The following is a 19,195-nucleotide window of genomic DNA, read 5'->3' on the forward strand; positions in this document are numbered from 1 at the left end:
CGGGGGGTCAGGCGGTGGGGGATGAGGGAGCAGGGGGGATAAAGGGACAGGGGAGAGGGGGTGGGGGACGAGGGGGCAGGGAGCCGGGGACAGGAGGATGAGGGTGTGGGGGCACAGGGGGGCGTAGAGGGCAGGGAGGCAAGGAGGAAGGGGGGCGACGGGGTGGCACAGGCAGGGCAGAGGGTGAAGGTGGGGAGCCCGGGAGGAAAGAGGGGCAGGTGATGAGAACAGGAGGCAGGAAGGAAAGCACAGGTGGGAGAAGAGGCCCAGAGACAGGGAAGGGGGGGCGAGGACGAGGCCCAGCCTCCCCCCCCCAGTGCCCCCACAGGGCTCCTCAGTGGCCCCTGCTCGCCTCCCTACTTCTCCCTGGGGCCCGGAAGCAGCAGGGCCCGCTTGTGCAGCCCTACACCCCATCCCACTCACCCAGGAAAGTCACCCTGTCCCCCAAGCCCCCACGCGGGTCTTTTCAAGAAGAACAACACTCTGAGTGCAGCTGGGCCAGGCCGAGGGGGGCCCCTCCCAGCAGCCGGGCAGCAAAGCCACCACCTGCAAGGGTGCCCGTGTGAAGGAGGCTGGGCTCCTCCCCTGGGCCTCCCTTGGGAGGGGAGGCTGTGCTGTGCACAGGGCCCGTCCCGTTCCAGGCCCACACCCCCGCCTGTGGCAAACCACTGGCCCGCCCTGCCTCGGTCTCCCCTCTCGCCCCCAACCGCGGCCCTGGGAAGAACACACACAGCCTGCAAAAAGGAAGACGGTTGAGACAGGTGACGGCACGGCTGCCACCACCGAGAACCTAACCCTGGACCCTGGCGGCCGGAGCGGGAGGGGCCGGGGCACAGGCAGCGGCCCTCCCACCGCCCCCTCCACGGCAGCGGCGCGTCCGGAGGGAGAGAAAGGGCCATCTGGCGCGTCCGCGCTCACATGCGGCGGGCTCAGCCTCCCACAGCAGATAAAATGCTGCGGGAGGAACGGCACAGGAAGAAATACAGGTGTGGGGAGGCCTCCCAGCAGCAGTGGCTGCCGGGCTCCTCCGTGGGACGGATGGCGACTCGGTGTGGCAGCCACGTGAGCGCTGAGCTTGGAGCGTCGGCAGAAACGGTCCCCACTCGCTGCTCCGACGGGGGACTCGGCCCTCGTCCCCCTGGCGATGGAGCCAGTCCGGACCCTGGGCCCTCGCTCTCCTCTACCTGGAGGGTGTCGAAGCAGCAAGTCCAGGGGAGGGCGGGGGTGCGCGGGGGGCCCGGTCAACAGCAGACAGGCCTCAGGGCAAGGGTCTCGTGCTCCGCACAGCCTGGCCCCGCTGCCCTGGGGAAGCTGCCGGGGGGTCCACGCGGACGCCTGTGTCCGGACAACCCCGGGGGGCGGTGGGACAGCCTCGCCGGCATCCAGACCCAGAAGGACAGACCCAGGGTTGCCCCCGCCAGGAGCCATGTCAGGCCTCCCGACTGGACTGTGCTGTCCTGGCAGCCTCCTTGTCTTGGGGCCTAGGAGGAGCCCACTGGCCCCAAGATGAGGGGGCTGGGGGCACAACCCCCCACGTGCCACCCGGCCACAAAAGAAAGCAGACCGGGGTACAGGCGGAGCCGACATGGGGAAACAGAGGGCCCCCCAGAGGCCAAAGCATGGCGGACCCGTGATGGGGGGCAGGGCAGGGCCACTCCTGGCCTGGGTGCTGGCCTTGGGCCCCAGGGCCCAGCACACGCGGCCTCCACCGGTTCTGCGGGAGCAATCCCCCCGCCCCCACCGCTGGCTGTGCTGCGTCCCGGCCCTGCCTGGAACAGACCTGTTGTCACCTCCTCAGAGAAGCCTGCCAAGGGTGTCTCTTGACCTGAGCAAGGTCGGGGCGGGGGGGGGGGGGGGGGGGGGTTTCCAATGCTGGTGGACATTTAGCCCAATGCTGGGCACGCCGGGAGGGCCACGAGAGTGGGGCTGTGCTGGCTAGCAATACACCACAGAGGAGAGGGGCCCTCCAAATGGCCCCTTCACAGACCCACAGCACCCACTGCCAGGAGTCTCCTGGAGAGCAAGATGGGGTCCCCTGAGCCAGATGAGGGCTCTAGGGCCGTGAGAGGGGTGAGTCAGCCTGGCCAGCAAAGGTACACTGTGCATCGGTGCCCAGAGGGCCCCAGTGGCCTGGGGCTGGGCCAGCCAGTGGCCAGGTCCCAAACTGAGGGCAGGGACACCAAGAGGCCCTCGGAGCCTGTCCCGCCAAGCATCAGGTCCTGGCTGGTCAGCAGGGCTGCAATCCTGGGTCCCACCGGGCAATGCCCTCCCCCCGCCTCCCACAAGCCCGGCCCTGCTGCTCTCCTATCCGTGTCCTGTGGCCTCAAGCAAATGGCACCACATCTGGGACGCTCATCTGTCCCCTGGGGGTCAGGTTTACGCTTTGACGGTCACTACAGGGTCGAGGCGGACGGCGAACGTGGCATGCTCTATGCCCCAGTAACCTGCGTCACAATGCCGTTACCTGCGGTGACTGGGACAGGAGGCGGTGGTCCAGGTGGGTGCCTCCGTCAGCCCCCAGCCCATCCCCGCCCACACCTGTGCCCCAGGGCCGGGGGCCAGACTGCTGGCCCGGAGAGGGGACCATTCCTCCTCTGGAAGGTGATGAGGCCATCGGGTCCCGGGGGACGTGTGTCCTCAGGCTACCTGCACAGGCCAGGCTGCCGTCCCACGGCCCAGCCCAGGACAGCCCTGCAAGAGCTGGTTTTAGATTGCTTTCTTAGAAGCCTTGGCCGGGACAAGAACAAAGCTGAACTTTAGGAGAAAAGAACCAGATAAAGGCTTGGTTTACGTGCCTAGACCCGTCAAAGCAGGGCAGGTCAAGGGCCGACCCTGTGCGGTTGCCAGAGACGAGGGGCCGGGACCCGAGTGGGCCGAGGGCAGCGGGCACCAGCCCCACCAAGACCGCCTTTCCCCTTCCACGCCTCGGTTTCCCCTGCCACAGCGAGACTCGCCATGCCCGCTGGCCTATTACTGAAGGTTCTGAAGAGCCAGAAGGAACGGCAGAAATTTCTAACTGTGCTCACTCTGGCCATCCTCAAAGCCACCGCACCGCGGAACCCCGCCCCCTCCTAACGACCTTCAGGACGGAACCCACTTTGGGAAATCCCGAAGCCAGAGTCCAGCTGTGCCAGCCTCGGGGGCCCCCACCCCATTCAGACTCCACGACCTCCCCCCAGAATGAGAAAACGTGGGTAGCGAGGGGGGGTGTCTCTTCACCGCAGACCCTCCTTCGGGGAGAGCCAGGATCTAGGACCCAGGGTCACGGGCGGTCACCCAGAGCTCCTCCAGGCCCCCCACGGGCAGCGCGGCCAGCAGGTGCACAGGGAAGGAGCCCAACGAGAAGGGGGTGAGGGTACTGGCCCCAGGAGCCACAAACAGGTGCCCACACAGGCACCGAGGGACTGGCCGCAGGGTGTGCGCCCCAGGGCCTGGGCAGGATGCGGACGGGGCACAGGTTCTCGGCTGCAGCCAGGCCAAGGCCAGCCACGCAGGGCTCTAGGTGCACCTGGGGAGGCAGGGGCTCCAACAGGTACTGGGAACACGCCGAGGACTTCTCTTGGGGGCCCAGAGGACCAGAGAAGGATGGGCATTCCAAGCAGGGGTGCCTCCTCCCCAGGACCCCACGCAGATACGGCTGCAAGGTCTGGTGGTCCTTGTCAGAAGCCCCCCCCCCCCACCCGTCCCCCAGATCCCGAGGAGCTTCCTGAGGTGGGACAATGCAGCGTCTACCTTCTGTAGGGCCACCACCAGCCCAGGAAGGAGAGGCGAGATAAATGACAAATGAAATTAAATAAGATCATTGGGCAGGATTTAATTCTTCCAATCTAATAAGAAAGAGGTCTGGGCCTCGGCAAAAGCACAGCTATCAAATACGCCCGTGGCAGGGAGGCAGGGAGGCAGGTGCCCCAGGAAACAAAGCAGCCCCTTCTGCCTCCCTGCTTCCCCTGCCCCGAGCGAGCACCAGGCCCGTCCCCGGGGCAGCCCCTCGGCCCGGCCGCCAAGCCCTGCCGTCCGGGGAGAAGCCAGCTCAGCAACGGGGACACCTCCTGAAAGTCAAGGTGCTCCGAGTTTGGCGGGGGCGGGGCAGGCTGCAGCCCCAGGACAGTGCCTCACCACTGGGAGGCAGGCAAGTTAGCCCGTGAGTCAGCGCGCACACGTGAGTGCGGGGGGGGGGGGGGGGGGGCGGGGGGGGGGCGGGGGGGGGCACCAGGGCCTCGCCTGCTGTGTGCGTCCAGGCTGTTAAGGGAGGGCGGGGAGGGAGCTTTCCAATTACAGCGCAGGCTCCGGTTACCGGCCTGCGGGAGCGGAGGCTCACTTACACCCCACGCCCGGTCAGTGCTCTGGCTGTGCCGAGCACCTCTGGCCTCGCCGGGGAGGGCGACCCTTCAAGGGTCGAGGTGTCGGTTGCCGGCACAGCACGGCGGCCAGCTGGGCGTGCCAGGTCCCCAGGGGCTGGGTGAGGCACCCGCCAGTTGGGGCCTCGGGGCCTCGCTGCTAATGGAAGGGCCAGTCACCCCTCGAGGACCGGGGCTCGCACAGGGGAAGGGGCACGCACTTCCCGCCCTGGCTCACCGTGCCCCCCCCCCCCCACCGGCACCCACCCCCGACCGCAGCCTGGGCCGGCATCGGGCACCACAGCTGGCTTCAACTGGCTTCAACTTCACAACAAGCGTTTGCCTGGAAGCTTTTTTTTCCTTCCCCCAAACAGAAAAAGGCAGCCTGCCAGAATCTGCAAATTCAAACATGTGCTTATCAGTCCTTCCCCCTCGCCGCCCCAAGGAGGGTGCCACACACCCGGGGCTGGTCCTCGGAGGGGCTCAACGCACACAGGGACCCACGGCACCAGGCAGGCCACCAACGGCCATCGGAGCCGCTGCTGCTGCAGGGCCACGGAGCTGGGCACGGACTGGGCAGACACCCGGCCAGACGGGGCAGCGGGTCCCGCATCTCAGCACGTGTCCCACGGCACGGGCTCCGACAAGGGTCCGGTCTGGTGGTCCGTGTGGCCGAGCCGGGCCCACGTCCGAGGGGCTCCTCGACACCCCAGCCCCCCCACCCTTCACTCTCAAATACTCTGACTTTACTGTGGGTATGGGGCTGGGGGGGGGGGGGTGCCAAACAGACACGGCACGAACGGCCACACGGCCACACGGCATGAAGGAGCAGGGACTGGCCCGCCGCCCCGCCAGGAGCCCGTGGACCCAGCAGGTCCGCTCTCGAGCCACAAAACGGTTCCAGAAGGCTCCCAAAGAATGAAGCAGTGTTCTGAACAGAGCCGACAATCTCCCTCACCCGTATTTGTAATTTAAATAACGTAAGCTTGAAGAGTGTCTCCCTCGGGCATAGTTTAATAACTTAAAAAGCCAGCTCCACTCGCTGGCAGACGGGCCTCCTCCCCCTTATCGGCTGGCGGGAGGTCCCCCCTTGCACCCCCGGCTGGAGGGCGGGGCTCGGGGGCACCGGGGGCTGCCCAGACCGAGCGGGCCGGGCCCCGTGGAGCCGGATCCCCTCCTCAGCCCGCTGGGCACCCTCCCCTTCCCACAGGCCTGTGGGGGTCCCGGAGCACCTGGGGGACGGGCAGGGGTCCCGGCGCCAGAGGGCGCTGCCCTGGGCCGGTCACCGGCTCCTCATCCACAGCGGCTGTGCCACACACCCCCGTCCTTAATATTCATAGCCTTTCTCATCTGCATATCGTGCCATAAATAGTCGAGGTAAGACACAAAGCTCCCCTGCATTTCTAATTATGCTTAAAAACCTAATGTAAATCAGACAGACACAGAAATACTCAATCAGCTGCCGGAGGGGGGGGTCCAATTACACGGAGACGGGGCCACGACGTAGCAGCCCCCACCTCGGAGCTCCGGGCAAGGCGGCGGCTGGTGGCGGCGGCCCCCCTGGCCCGGAGACCCTGGCCAGAGGGTGCTCCAGCCCCGCACAAGCAGGACAGAGGGGGCTCCGGCACCACGCTCTGGGGCCAGTCCCCCTGTCTGCAGGGACACGGGGCATCGGGACCTGCAGAACAGAAGGGTCTGGGGGACGGAGGCCACGCCAGCCACTTAGAGCCCAATACAGTACCAGCCCTCACAGACGGGCACCACGGGGGCCTCCGGGGCTCCAGCAGGTGGCACGGGCCCAGGTCTCGGGGTGCCTGGGGGCTGCCACCTGGTGAGCCCGGGGGTGCACATGCCGACAGCCAGGAGCCCGCCCGCTGCCCTGCACCAGAGCCCCACAGCATCCGCCCGTCTCCTTCCCCTCAGAGAGTCCCCAAATGCCCCTGGCCCTGCCTTCCCGGGCAGCCCCAAACACAAGCCCCACTTCCCGTCCAGGAGTCAGGGCACCTGGGCTGGCCCGGCCCCGCCCTTCCCGGGGGGGGGGGGGGGGCGGTGGCAGTGGGACTGCCTCAGGGGACATGCAGGAGGCTGGGCCCAAGTGACACGGGGGTTGCCCCACTCTGCCTTTAGACAAGGAGACACAGAGATGCCTGCTGCCCGCATCTGCCTGGCATCACGCCCAGACCTATTTTTAAGCCCATTTACTAGAAATCCCACAAATTAAAGGAAATACGGATAATGCAGTAAGAATCCTGGGGGCCGAATAAAAGCTACACATAATTGTCCTCGTGCTCCAATGTGAGAATCTTAACCACAAACCCAGATCTCCCCAAGCCCTTGTGCAAGGCGGAGGCATCCTGCCGCGCGAAGGTGGGGGGAGCAGGAGGGGGCAGGTCCGTGCTTGGCCCGCGATCAGAGGCACAGGCCGCGGCATACAGCCGGGGCCATAAAAGGTAATTACTGATATGAAAAATAAAGATCGTAAATACGAACGCCCGACCTTACAGCCTGGGAGTGAGGATTACTGCCAGGGCGGTGGGTTCCAGAGGCGGCTCCCCTGTGCCACAGGTGGAGGCACCGGGCTGGCCCCCACCCCGCTTTCTCACGTGGCTCCCGTGGCAAGCGGGGGGGGGGGGGGGGTAGGGGCCGCAGAGCCCCAGACCTCGTGGAATCTGTGGGGCACGGACAGGACCAGCCAGCGCGGCCGGGAACGGCGGGGTGCAGTGCTCACACCGGGAGGGTGGGACCCCCCCCCCCCCCCGGACGGGCTGGCCCCCCACACCTCAGGGGTGGGGGTTGAGACAGAGGACAAAGCCACGTGCCGGTCAGAGACGCAGCTGGTGGGCACCACATTCTCTGAGGACCCTCAGTGCCCTGGGGCACATGCTCACCACCCTTGGGAGCCCAGGGCCCCAGCCCTCCCCGGCTCATTCCCACCTGCCAGGTAGCGGCTATGCGGGCATCCAGCTGGCGGCGCCTTCACCAGAACCCCCCGCGCTGCCTGCTCGCCCCAAGCCCTCCCAGACCCACACGCCTCCTGGGCACCTGTGGGTGGGGGGTCTGCACAGGTCTGCAGGGAGCAGAGGAGGTGGAGAGAGAGGGGTGTGTGTGTGTGTGTGTGTGTGTGTGTGTGTGTGTGTGTGGTGTCCCCAGATCTCCTGGCCCGGGATCACACTATTCATCTTGGACTGTCTCAGAGTAGGGACAAGGCCCAGTGGTACCACTACCTTCTAGGCTGAAGGAGACCCTTCCCCCAGGGGCTGGGGGAGGGGGGCAGTGGCAGGCCCTCCCCAGGCCTGGCCCCCAGCTGCCCTGGGATCCCACGGAGGTCAGGGAGCCCGCGGCCACCAGCTCACGTCCTGCCAGACGCCAGGTGGCCTCCTACGGCCTGGCCGGGGCACAGTGGGGTGAGGTCAGGGCTCCCGCTGCCCCAGGCACACGGGACTGAACCCCGGGCTGCCAGTAGCCACTCGGACAGACAGCAGGCCCCGCACCTGGCACCTGTCCCACGAAGATGCCTCCCCCGGCCCCGCAGAACACCGGGCTCCCCAAGTCCCGCCGCAGGGCCTGCCCTTCTCACTGGGGGGACCTGGCCACTGGGGGTCAGCTGGGAATCAATCGAGCCTGCGGGAGAAGCTGGAGATAGAGGGAAGACGGCAGAGGAAGGAGCCAAGAGAGGCAGGCCAGGGAGCGGTGGGCGGACGGGCCATGCCGGTCACCCCCGGCCAGGTGCCCCAAAAGCACCAGCTCAGGGAAGGGCCGAGAGGCTGACGGCAGGCGGGCAGGCTGGGAGGGAAGCAAGCTCGGGAGAGACACGATCGTGAACCCCAGGTGGACGGGACGCCGTTCAGAGAATTATCAAACACCTGGAAATGACCATCACAGGGAGGCAGGGCCGCCGGGCCGCCGCAAGGTCGTCCCAGGACGACCACCGTCCGGGAGGACGCCCTCCGACTCCCTTTCTACCCAGGCTCTGCCAAGTTACACGTAAACGTGCTCGTTTTCGTCCAGGAAAGATGCAAACTTTCTCTCCACTGGAAAAGACAGCCCCAGAGGTGCGGGGTTTTGCTCTGCAGGACACGAGCCAGCCGCGGGTCTGGCCTGGCAGGTCCGGGAGACCACCCGTTCCCCTTCGGGCCTCGGCGTGCGCGGCTCCTCGGGCGCCCTCACGGCCACCTTCCAACCCGCCATCTCCTCCTCCGAGAGCTCAGCACATCTGCAACCACACTCACCTTGCATGTGTACGCGGGTCTGGGGCCTAACTATGCGCCGACGGACATCCCGCGGGCTGGCCCGCAAGCCTCCCGTCGAGTGAGCCCGGGGGGCAGCAGACCCCGGCCTCCGCTGACCATCTTCTTCCGTTTGACGGTTTATTCCCCCCGCCCCAAGACTATTCCGTCCTAATCTGTCCTATTAGACAGATCTAATAGATTAGACAGTCCTATTAGACTAATCTGACTATTCTGGCCTAATCTGTCAGCCCACCCGTATCCCGGGTAACGTGTGGTCCGGGCCATGTCCCTTCTCCGTGGCAAGGACCGGGAAGGAGCAGTCGCCGGGGCCCCGGCTGGTCTCCACCACCCTGTCTGGGGCACCACCGGAGCCGGGAGCCAGCGAGCGGGCCGACGGCCGGCTTTCCAGTGTGACCACGGGGAGACTCTGAGGGGCAGGTGAGGGGTCTCGCCTGTGCCGTCAGTCGTGTTTGTTCATCAGTCAAGGGAAGAGCTCACATCCGCTGCAAAGGAAATCCTCTCTCTCATCAGACGAGGCAAGGTGAGCCGCTCTCCATGTTCACTTCTGACCCGTGGCCGGTGGCGCAGGCTGTGTCCAGACCTTTCTCACGTTGGAATTTCTGAAGGGGTTTGTGACTCAGAGTCTCTCGGAGAGCGGTGTCCTCGTGCACTCATACGTAATAAGTAACTTTACAAACCTAATACTTTTGGAATTCCCAGAATATAAAGAGAAGGAAATTCTAATGTTGTAAGTGAGCTAGCATTTTAAGGAGGGAGCCCTTTGCAGAGAAAACAACCAGCTCAAAAAGTATTTCCAAGCAAAACTCCAAATGTCCACAATCTTGAACAAATGAGAGTGCTCCGATAACTTGGATTAAAAAAAAAATTAAAAACAACCTGATGTCTTTTTTTTTTTTTTTTAATTTTTAACGTTTATTTATTTTTGAGACAGAGAGAGACAGAGCATGAACAGGGGAGGGGCAGAGAGAGAGAGGGAGACACAGAATCTGAAACAGGCTCCAGGCTCTGAGCGGTCAGCACAGAGCCCGACGCGGGGCTCGAACTCAGAGACCACGAGATCATGACCTGAGCTGAAGTTGGACGCTTAACCAACCGAGCCACCCAGGCGCCCCCAACCTGATGTCTTTAATTTATAAATCCAGCATGGATTTTATGATCAGGATCTGGATGTGTTTTCTCACGAGGAAAGTAGTTAATCGGAATTTCCCAAACTCTTTACACCGTTTGACCAATCAGAGAAGCTACTGATACACACACATGTGTTCCCGACTAGGAAAAAATAGAAAATCTATGGTCGACTCTATTGAATAACTCAAACTGATGCCAAAACTTGTATCAAAATTGTGTTGAATTTCTACTTCCGGGAATATGGAACACGGGAGTGATTCTTTAAAATCTCTCTTTGTTGGGGCGCCTGGGGGGCTCCGCCGGTTAAGCGTCCAACTCTTGATTTCAGTTCGGGTCATGATCTCATGGTTCGTGAGATCGAGCCCCGAGTTGGGCTCTGCGCCGATGATGGGGCGTCTGCTTGGGATTCTCTCTCCGCCCCTCCCCTGCTCATGCACGCGCACGCTCTCTCTCAAAATAAATAAATAAACATTAAAAAATAAAGATAAAAAAACAGAATCTCTGTCAAGATAATTCCAGCATCTGTCATCCAAAAACACGTGACACATAAACAACACATAAAAGCACTCAGTGAACCAGGAAAGGGGGAAATTTCCTCAACCTGAAAAAGTGCGCACGTGAAAAACCCACAAGTAACATCCTACTCAGCAGCAGAAAACTGGCTGCTTTCCTCCTAAGGTCAGGAGAAAGGTAAGGAAGTCAACACAGCACAAGGGGCCCTCACGGAGCCCAGTGGGCAAGAAAATGAAATAAAGCAAAAGTAGTTAGAAAGGAAAAAAATGAAACTATCCCTATTGTAGGTGACATGATCTCGTACACAGAAAACTCTGAGCAGTCGGCCAAAAAACTATGAAAACCAATAAACAAGTTCAGCAAGTCTGCAGGCTATATGATCAGTAGACAAAACTCCAACACAGTTCTGTACGCTACAAATAATCTGAAAATGAAATTAGCAACTAATTTCGTTTCCAACGACATCAAAAAGCACAAAATACTTAAATAAATAAATTCAACAGAAGTAGTGTAAAAACTTACACTTTGAAAGCTGTAAAACTGTGTTGAAAGAAACTACAGATGTAAATAAATGGGAAGATACCTATGTTCACGGATTAGAAGATCTAACATCGCCAAGGCAGCAGATACTCCCCAAACTGACCCACAGATTCAGTGGGATCCTAATCAAAACCCCAGGTGACATCACCACAGAAATTGTCAAGCCAATCTTAAAATTCTTATGGAAACCCAAGGAATCCAGAATAACCAAAACAATGCTGACAAAGAACAAAGTTGGAGCACTCATACTTCCCACTTTGAAGACTTACTACAAAGCTCCAGTAATCAAAACGGTGTGGTGCTAACACGAGGATATATAGATCAATGGAATAAAAGTGGGAGTCTAGAAACAAACAACAAGGGGGCCAAGACCATTCAACAGGAAAATAACAACCTTTTCAAACTATGGTGCTGGGACACCCGGACGTCCACATGTAAAGGAATGAAGTTGGACCCTCACCTCACACCACATACAAGAATTAACTTAAAACACACCAAAGATTTGAATGTAGGAGATAAAACGATACGACTCTTAAAACACAGAGGAAGGGGCGCCTGGGTGGCTCAGTGGGTTGAGCGTCCGACTTCAGCTCAGGTCATGATCTCACGGTTCGTGGGTTCGAGCCCCGCGTGGGGCTCCACACTGATAGTGCAGAGCCTGCTTGGGATTCTCTCTCTACCTCTCTCTCTCTGCCCCTTCCCTGCTCACTCTCTCAAAATAAATAAATAATCTTTAAAAAAATTAAGTAAGTAAATAAGTAAACGTGCTGGTGTAGATGTGATGGGAATATAAGTGGATGCAGCCAGTGTGGACGACGGTCTGGAAGTTCTTCAAAAGGTTCAATATGGAGTTGCCATAACCCAGCAACTTCACTCCTAGGTACAGCCAACAGAAATGAAAACAAATATCCATGTAAAAACCAGTATATGAACGGCAGCATTATTCACAATAGCCAAAAAGTGGAAACAACCCAAAACATCCATCAACGGATGAATGGATAAATGAAATGTGGCAAAACCATACAATGGAATATTATCCATCCATAAAAAGGAATGAAGTACTGACAGATGCTATCACATGGATGAACCCTGAAAAAATCATGCTAAGAAAAAAAAAAGTCACAAAAGACCATGTTACACGATTCCATTTATGTGAAACGTCCAGAACAGGCAATTTATTTATTTTTATTATTTTTTTTTAATGTTTATTTTTGAGAGAGAAAGAGAGAGCACAAGTGGGGGAGGGGCAGAGAGAGAGGGAGACACAGAATGGGAAGCAGGCTCCAGGCTCCGAGCTGTCAGCACAGAGCCCGATGCGGGGCTCGAACTCATGAACCACGAGATCATGACCAGAGCCGAAGTTGGACGCTCAACTGACTGAGCCACCCAGGTGCCCCCAAAACAAGCAATTTATAAAGACGTAAAACAGATGAGTGGTTACCTTGGGCTGGAGGTGGTGGGGGGATCAGGGAGGAAGAGAGGGAATCAGAGTGACAGCCAAAGGGCATAGAATTTCTTTCTGCAAGATTCTTTCAGAGTTTTCTTTCTGAAAATGTCCTAAAATTGACTGTGATGATAGGTGCACAACTCCAAGTAGACTAAAGACCACTGGATTGTGTGCCTACAAGTGACGTGTATGGTGTGTGAACTATATCTCAATAAACCTTTCTTTCAAAGAGAAAAAATTACAGATCCGCCAAAATGAAATTTTAAATGACAAGAGACCCACAGGAAGGTGTTGGGGGGGAGTACAGAGAGAGAAACAAAAAGACAAACAGAACTGAAAAATAAAATGGCAGACTGAAGCCCTGGCATACCAAATGTAAATGGCCTAAATATACCAATTAAAAGACAGAGATTGGCAGAGTAGATGAAAACACAGGACCCAATTATAAGTGATCCATAAGAAATCCACTTTCAAACATAATGATACAGATAATTTCAAAAAAACAGGAAAAGGTAAATCATGCAAACATAATCAAAAGAAAACGGGAGCTGCTATATTAGTATCAAATAAAGTAGATTTCGGAGCAAAGGAAATTATCAGAGACAAAGAAAGACATTTCACAAGGACCAAAGAGTCAACCCACCCAGAAGGCACAGAGGTACTCAAAGTATCTGTACCAGAAACAGAACAGCTAAATATATGAAGCACAAATGGACAGAACTTAAAAGACAGAGACAAATCCACCATCGCGTCCGGGGACTTGGACAACCCTCTGTCGACACAGCAAAAGTACAGAGAGAGCCAAAGTCAACTGACAGGATCTGATCAGCACTCGCAGAGCTGTCCATCCGACAGCAGCAGAATATACACTCTTTTCAAGTGTCTGTGGAACCTACAGCAAGACAAGCAATAACCTGGAAATAAACATCAAGAAATTTAAAAGAACTGAAATCATTCAGGGTGTGTTTTTCCACCACTATGAAATCAGGTTAGACATCAATAATCTAAAGTAACAAGGAAATCTCCAAACACTTGGAAATATTAGCAACACCCCTCTAAGTCACCCACGTGTCAGAAGTCTTCAGGAAATCAAGTGAATGAAAAGGAGAATACAACATATCCAAACCTGTGGGACACTACTTAAGAGCGGAGAGGAAAATTTATAGCTTATACTAAGTACTTGTAGTAGGAAAAATTTCAAATCAATAACCTTAAGCTCTCATCTCAAGAATGTAGAAAAAGAAGCAAAATAAACTGAAAAGAAATAACGATGAGGGAAAAAATCAATCAAATTGAAAATATAAAAAAAAATAGAGAAAAAAATCAATGAGGGGCGCCTGGGTGGCGCAGCCGGTTAAGCGTCCGACTTCAGCCAGGTCACGATCTCGCGGTCCGTGAGTTCGAGCCCCGCGTCAGGCTCTGGGCTGATGGCTCGGAGCCTGGAGCCTGTTTCCGATTCTGTGTCTCCCTCTCTCTCTGCCCCTCCCCCGTTCATGCTCTGTCTCTCTCTGTCCCAAAAATAAATAAAAAACGTTGAAAAAAAAATTAAAAAAAAAAAAAATCAATGAAACAGAATTGGTTCTTTAAAAAAATTTTTTTTACATTTATTTGTATTACATACATTTACGTTTATTTACATAAATGAACCGCGAGATCATGACCTGAGCTGGTCGTAAGCTTAACCAACTGAGCCACCCAGGCGCCCCAAGAATTGGTTCTTTTAAAAGATCAATGAAAGTGACAAACTTCAGGGGCGCCTGGGTGGCGCAGTCGGTTAAGCGTCCGACTTCAGCCAGGTCACGATCTCGCGGTCCGTGAGTTCGAGCCCCGCGTCAGGCTCTGGGCTGATGGCTCGGAGCCTGGAGCCTGTTTCCGATTCTGTGTCTCCCTCTCTCTCTGCCCCTCCCCTGTTCATGCTCTGTCTCTCTCTGTCCCAAAAATAAATAAAAAACGTTGAAAAAAAAAATTTTTTTTTAAAAAAATTAAAAAAAAAAAAAAAAAAAAAAGAAAGTGACAAACTTCTATCATGACTGACAAGAAAAAGAGAGAGAAGACAAATTAATCACCAGTATCAGAAACAAAGCAAGGGATATCACTACAGACCCTGCAGATGGAAAAGAATAATACGGACAACTTTCTGCACATAAGCCTGACAACATAAATGAAATAACCAATTCCTAAGGGAAAAAACCTACCACAATTCACCTAGTATGAAACAGGGCATTTGAATAGCCTTCTAACTATTCAGGAAATGGAATTTGTAACTTTAAAAATTCTCAAAAGAGAAATCTCCAAGCCCAGATGGTTTCCCTGGAGAATTCTATCAAACATCGAAAGGCGGATTGACACCACTTGTACACAATCTTTTCCAGGAAACAGAAGAGGAAGGAACACTTCCCAATTCACTCACGAACCTAGTATTACCCTGATATGAAAACCAAAGGTGGCACAAAAAAGAAAACTGCACACCGATGTTCCTTGTAATACAGATGCAAGATCCTGAACAAGATATGAATGGAATTCAACAACATATAAATAAAACCAGGGGCGCCTGGGTGGCTCGGTCGGTGAAGCGTCCGACTTCAGCTCAGGTCATGATCTCATGGCTGGTGAGTTTGAGCCCCACGTCGGGCTCTGTGCCTACAGCTCAGAGCCTGGAGCCTGCTTCGGATTCTGTGTCTCCCTCTCTCCCTGCCCCTCCCCTGCTCATGCTCTGTCTCCGTCTCAAAAATAAATAAAAATGTTAAAAAATAATAATAAAATAAAATCATACGCCACGACCGAGTGGGATTTATTCCAGGGAGGCAAGTCAGATTCAACATTTTAAAATCAATCAATGTAGGGGCGCCTGGGTGGCTCAGTCGGTTGAGCGTCCGACTTCGGCTCCAGTCATGATCTCACAGTCTGTGAGTTCGAGCCCCACGTCGGGCTCGGTGCTGACAGCTCAGAGCCTGGAGCCTGCTTTGGATTCTGTGTCTCCCTCTCTCTCTGTTCCTCCCCTGCTTGCGATCTGTCTGACTCTGTCTCACAAATAAAAACATTAAAAAAAAACTTAAAAAAAAATAATAATAACATCAATCAATGTAACCCACTATCACCAGACTAATGAAGAAAAATCACATGAACGTACCATTCAATGCAGAAGTATTTGACGATAGTCAACATCCACCCACGATAAAAACTCTCAGAGAACTTCCTCAACTTGATCAAAAAGCATCTACAAAAATCTTACAGCTGATGCTTTCTCCTTAAGATGGGGACTATGGCAAGGACATCCTCCTCACCATTGTTACTCAACACAGTGCAATAAGGCAAGAAAATGCATACAGATTAGAGAGGAAGAAATAAAAAAAGCTGTCCCTATTTGCTGATGACAGGATTGTCTACATAGAAAATCCCAGGGAATCCACCAAAAAAACCTTCTAGAATAAGTGAGTCTATCAAGGTCACAGGATACAAGATAAACAACTGTGTTTCTATATACAATCAATTACCAAGATGATACTACGATCATTCAGAAAAATCTATATGTAAGGGGTGCCTGGCTGGCTCAGTTGGTAGAGCGTGAAATGGATCTCAAAGTTGTGAGTTCCAGATCCACACGGGGGGTAGAGTTTACTAAACAAAACAAACCAAACAGACAAACAAACAAACAAACAAACAAACAACAGTCGTGTCTGGGTGGCTCAGTAGGTTAAGTGTCTGACTTCGGCTCAGGTCATGATCTCATGACTTGTTGGTTCAAGCCCCGCGTCGGGCTCTGTGCTGACAGCTCACAGCCTGGTGCCTACTTTGGATTCTGTGTCTTCCTCTCTCTCTGCCCCTCCTCTGCTTGCACTCTGTCTCTTTCTCTCTCTCAAAAATAAACATTAAAAAAAATCCACACAGGTAGGGGCTCCAGTACGGCTCAGTCTGTTAAGCATCCAACTCTTGGTTTCCACTCAGGTCATGATCTCATGGCTCATGAAATTGAGCCCTGCATTGGGCTCTATGCACTGATAGCATGAAGCCTGCTTGGGATTCTCTCTGTCTCCCCCTCTCTGCCACTCCCCTGCTCATTCTCTCCCTCTCCCTCTCTCTCAAAAATAAATAAACTTTAAAAAAACTACACAAAAACATAAACAAAAACAAAAGATGCACAGGACTTGTATGCTGAAAACTACAAAATGCTGATGAAAGAAATCTACATCTAAATAAATGGAGAGACATACCATGTTCATGGATGGAAAGATGACACAAGAAAGATTCTCCCCAAAGAATTCTCCCCAAATTTATACACAATTATTAACACAATCCTACCAAAATTCCAGCATATTTTTTTATAGATACAGACAAGATTGACCAAAAATGTATTATCAAAAGGCAAGGAACTAAAATAGGTGAGAGAATTTTTAAGAGGAATTCAGTGGAAGAAACCAACCCGCCTGATATAAAGACTTTCCAGACAGCTATAGAGACTAAGACAGCATGACTGACAGATCAATAACAGAATAGAGAACCCTGAAAAAGACCCACAATTATGTCCAAGTAACTTTTTATAAAGATGCAAAAGCAATTCAGTAAAGGACAGTCAGCCTTTTCAGCAAACAGTGCTTGAGCCAGTGCATATCCAGAGGCAAACAAAATGAACCTCGACCTCACACTGTGTACAAACTTAATCCAAAAGAGATTGAGAACCTACATGTGTGACGTAAAACCAGAAAAAAGGACAGGAGAATTAACTTCAGAATCTAGGGCTAGACACAACATTCTTCCCTAAGCAAAAACTCATAAACTTGACTTTATCAAAATTTTAAACTTTTGCTCGTCAAAAGACCCTGTTAGGAAGATGGAAAGACCGGCTGGGAGAAAATACTTGCAAAGCACATGGACGACCAAGGGTTAGTATACAGGCTACATAAAGAAGCCCCACATGTCAACAGTAAAACACAGTCCAATTAGAAAATCAGCAAAAGGAGCGCTTGGGGGTGCTCAGTCGGTTAAGGATCCAACTCTCGGTTTCGGCTCAGGTCGTGATCTCCCGGTTCGTGAGTTCGAGCCCCGTGACGAGCCTGGTGTTCACAGCGCAGAGCCTGCTTGGGATTCTCTCTCTCCCCTCCACTGCTCGCTCTCGTTCTCTCTCAAAATTAATACGATTTTGGGGCGCCTGGGTGGCGCAGTCGGTTAAGCGTCCGACTTCAGCCAGGTCACGATCTCGCGGTCCGTGAGTTCGAGCCCCGCGTCAGGCTCTGGGCTGATGGCTCGGAGCCTGGAGCCTGTTTCCGATTCTGTGTCTCCCTCTCTCTCTCTGCCCCTCCCCCGTTCATGCTCTGTCTCTCTCTGTCCCAAAAATAAATAAAAAACGTTGAAAAAAAAAATTAATACAATTTAAAACAAATCAGCAAAAGACACGGAGACGTTTCACCAAAGAGGACATATAGGTGGCAAACAGGCACACGAAAGATGTTCCCCGCCATCAGCCATCAGGAAACGCAAATTAACGCCACTACGAGATGGGCCACAAACTTATTAGAACGGCTACAGCCCCAACAGCAGCAACACCAAATGCTGGTGACGGAGGGGGACGATGGATCACTTACAGAAGAGACCAGGGTGGTGGCTGTCAGAGGCTACGGGGTGGGGGTGTGAGGGGCCCCGGGGGGCCTGTGGAGGGTGCACTGGCTCTCTCGGTAGTGCTACCTGGTCCAGTAACAGCTGTACTGAGATACCACAAAATCCACCCGTTCCCTTTTATGAGCAAATAACCTTCCCTACAGGGACGCACCACTTTGTTTTTCCGTTCATTCTGTACGATTCACAACTGCTCGTGAACCTAGGATTATCTCCCAATACAAAGTTAAAACGAAAACCAAAAAGCGTCAGCGTGTCAACGTAAGATATCCCAAATCCTCGCTCACTGTAACACGCCATGCGAACATTAAACGGAACGAGCAGCATTCAGGCAGCTCCGCGTGATCAGTCAGCACCTGATGGAAACAGTGTTCGGACAGCAGGTACTTTACTCATCTGTCCTCATCACAGATTAGAGGAACACGCTCCCGGCCACTCTGACAAGGTGTGGCAGGCACACGCGTGTGTAGGACAGGCAGGCCCCCATCACCTTCCACTCGCAGCCCTCTCTGTCAGAGAGAAGTTAGTCACCCCCTTCCAAAGACATAACAACACGGGAACAAAGAAGTGTGACTACAGGTCCAAGAATATCAAAGGGCGTCTTCTGTTACCAAGGGGAAAAGAGGTATCTTGTCTTAGAGGGAAATGGCTGTCTGTCCCAGCATGCGGAAGGGGATGGCTCTGTCGATCAAGCATCTGACGCCGGCTCAGGCCACGACCTCACGGTTCCCAAGTTCGAGCCCCCCATCGGGCTCTCTGCTCTCAGAGCCCGGAGCCTGCTTCAGATCCTCTGTCCCCTCTCTCCCTGCCCCTCCCCTGCTCACGCACTCTCGCTCTCTCTCAAAAATATATAAACTTAAAAAAAAGCACCTAAAACTTCAAATGGACATATGGGAAACTGTAGGAGGTTTGCACAAAGTGATCTTTATTTCTCTTGCTTTGTAATACCTGTAAATAGGGGCGGCTGGGTGGCTCAGTCGGTTGAACGTCCGACTCCAGCTCAGGTCATGATCTCACGTCTTGTGGGTTCGAGCCCGGCGTCGGGCTCTGTGCTGACGGCTCGGCGCCTGGAGCCCGCTTCGGATTCTGTCTCCCCCTCTCTGTGCCCCTCCCTTGCTCACCTTCTGTGTCTCTCCGTCTCTCAATAATAAATAAATGTTAAAAAAAAAAAATTAAAGTTCTTCACTCCCAAAGCAGTGACGTTTCCTCGCAAAGGCGTTCCTGATTTCCGAGACTATAATTATTCGATTAACAAGCACCCAGGCGAAAGCCAGGCGTCGTCCCACCGTGGAATGTTCATCTCTTCCGATGGCACTGATCTGTCTTCTCCTGACTCCCCAGCCCGGTAGTTTCCCGGGGGCCCGCGGCCT

At 54.6% G+C, this 19,195-nt stretch overlaps 1 protein-coding gene across 4 annotated transcripts in view; it reads right to left on the bottom strand.

The window, feature by feature from the left end:
- Positions 1-19,195, bottom strand: part of NACC2 (NACC family member 2) — a 69,242-nt gene that overhangs the window by 32,277 nt on the left and 17,770 nt on the right. The gene's annotated exons all lie outside the window — the stretch shown is intronic.

This window comes from Neofelis nebulosa, chromosome 12 (genome assembly GCF_028018385.1).
Source record: "Neofelis nebulosa isolate mNeoNeb1 chromosome 12, mNeoNeb1.pri, whole genome shotgun sequence".
Lineage (NCBI taxonomy): Eukaryota > Metazoa > Chordata > Mammalia > Carnivora > Felidae > Neofelis > Neofelis nebulosa.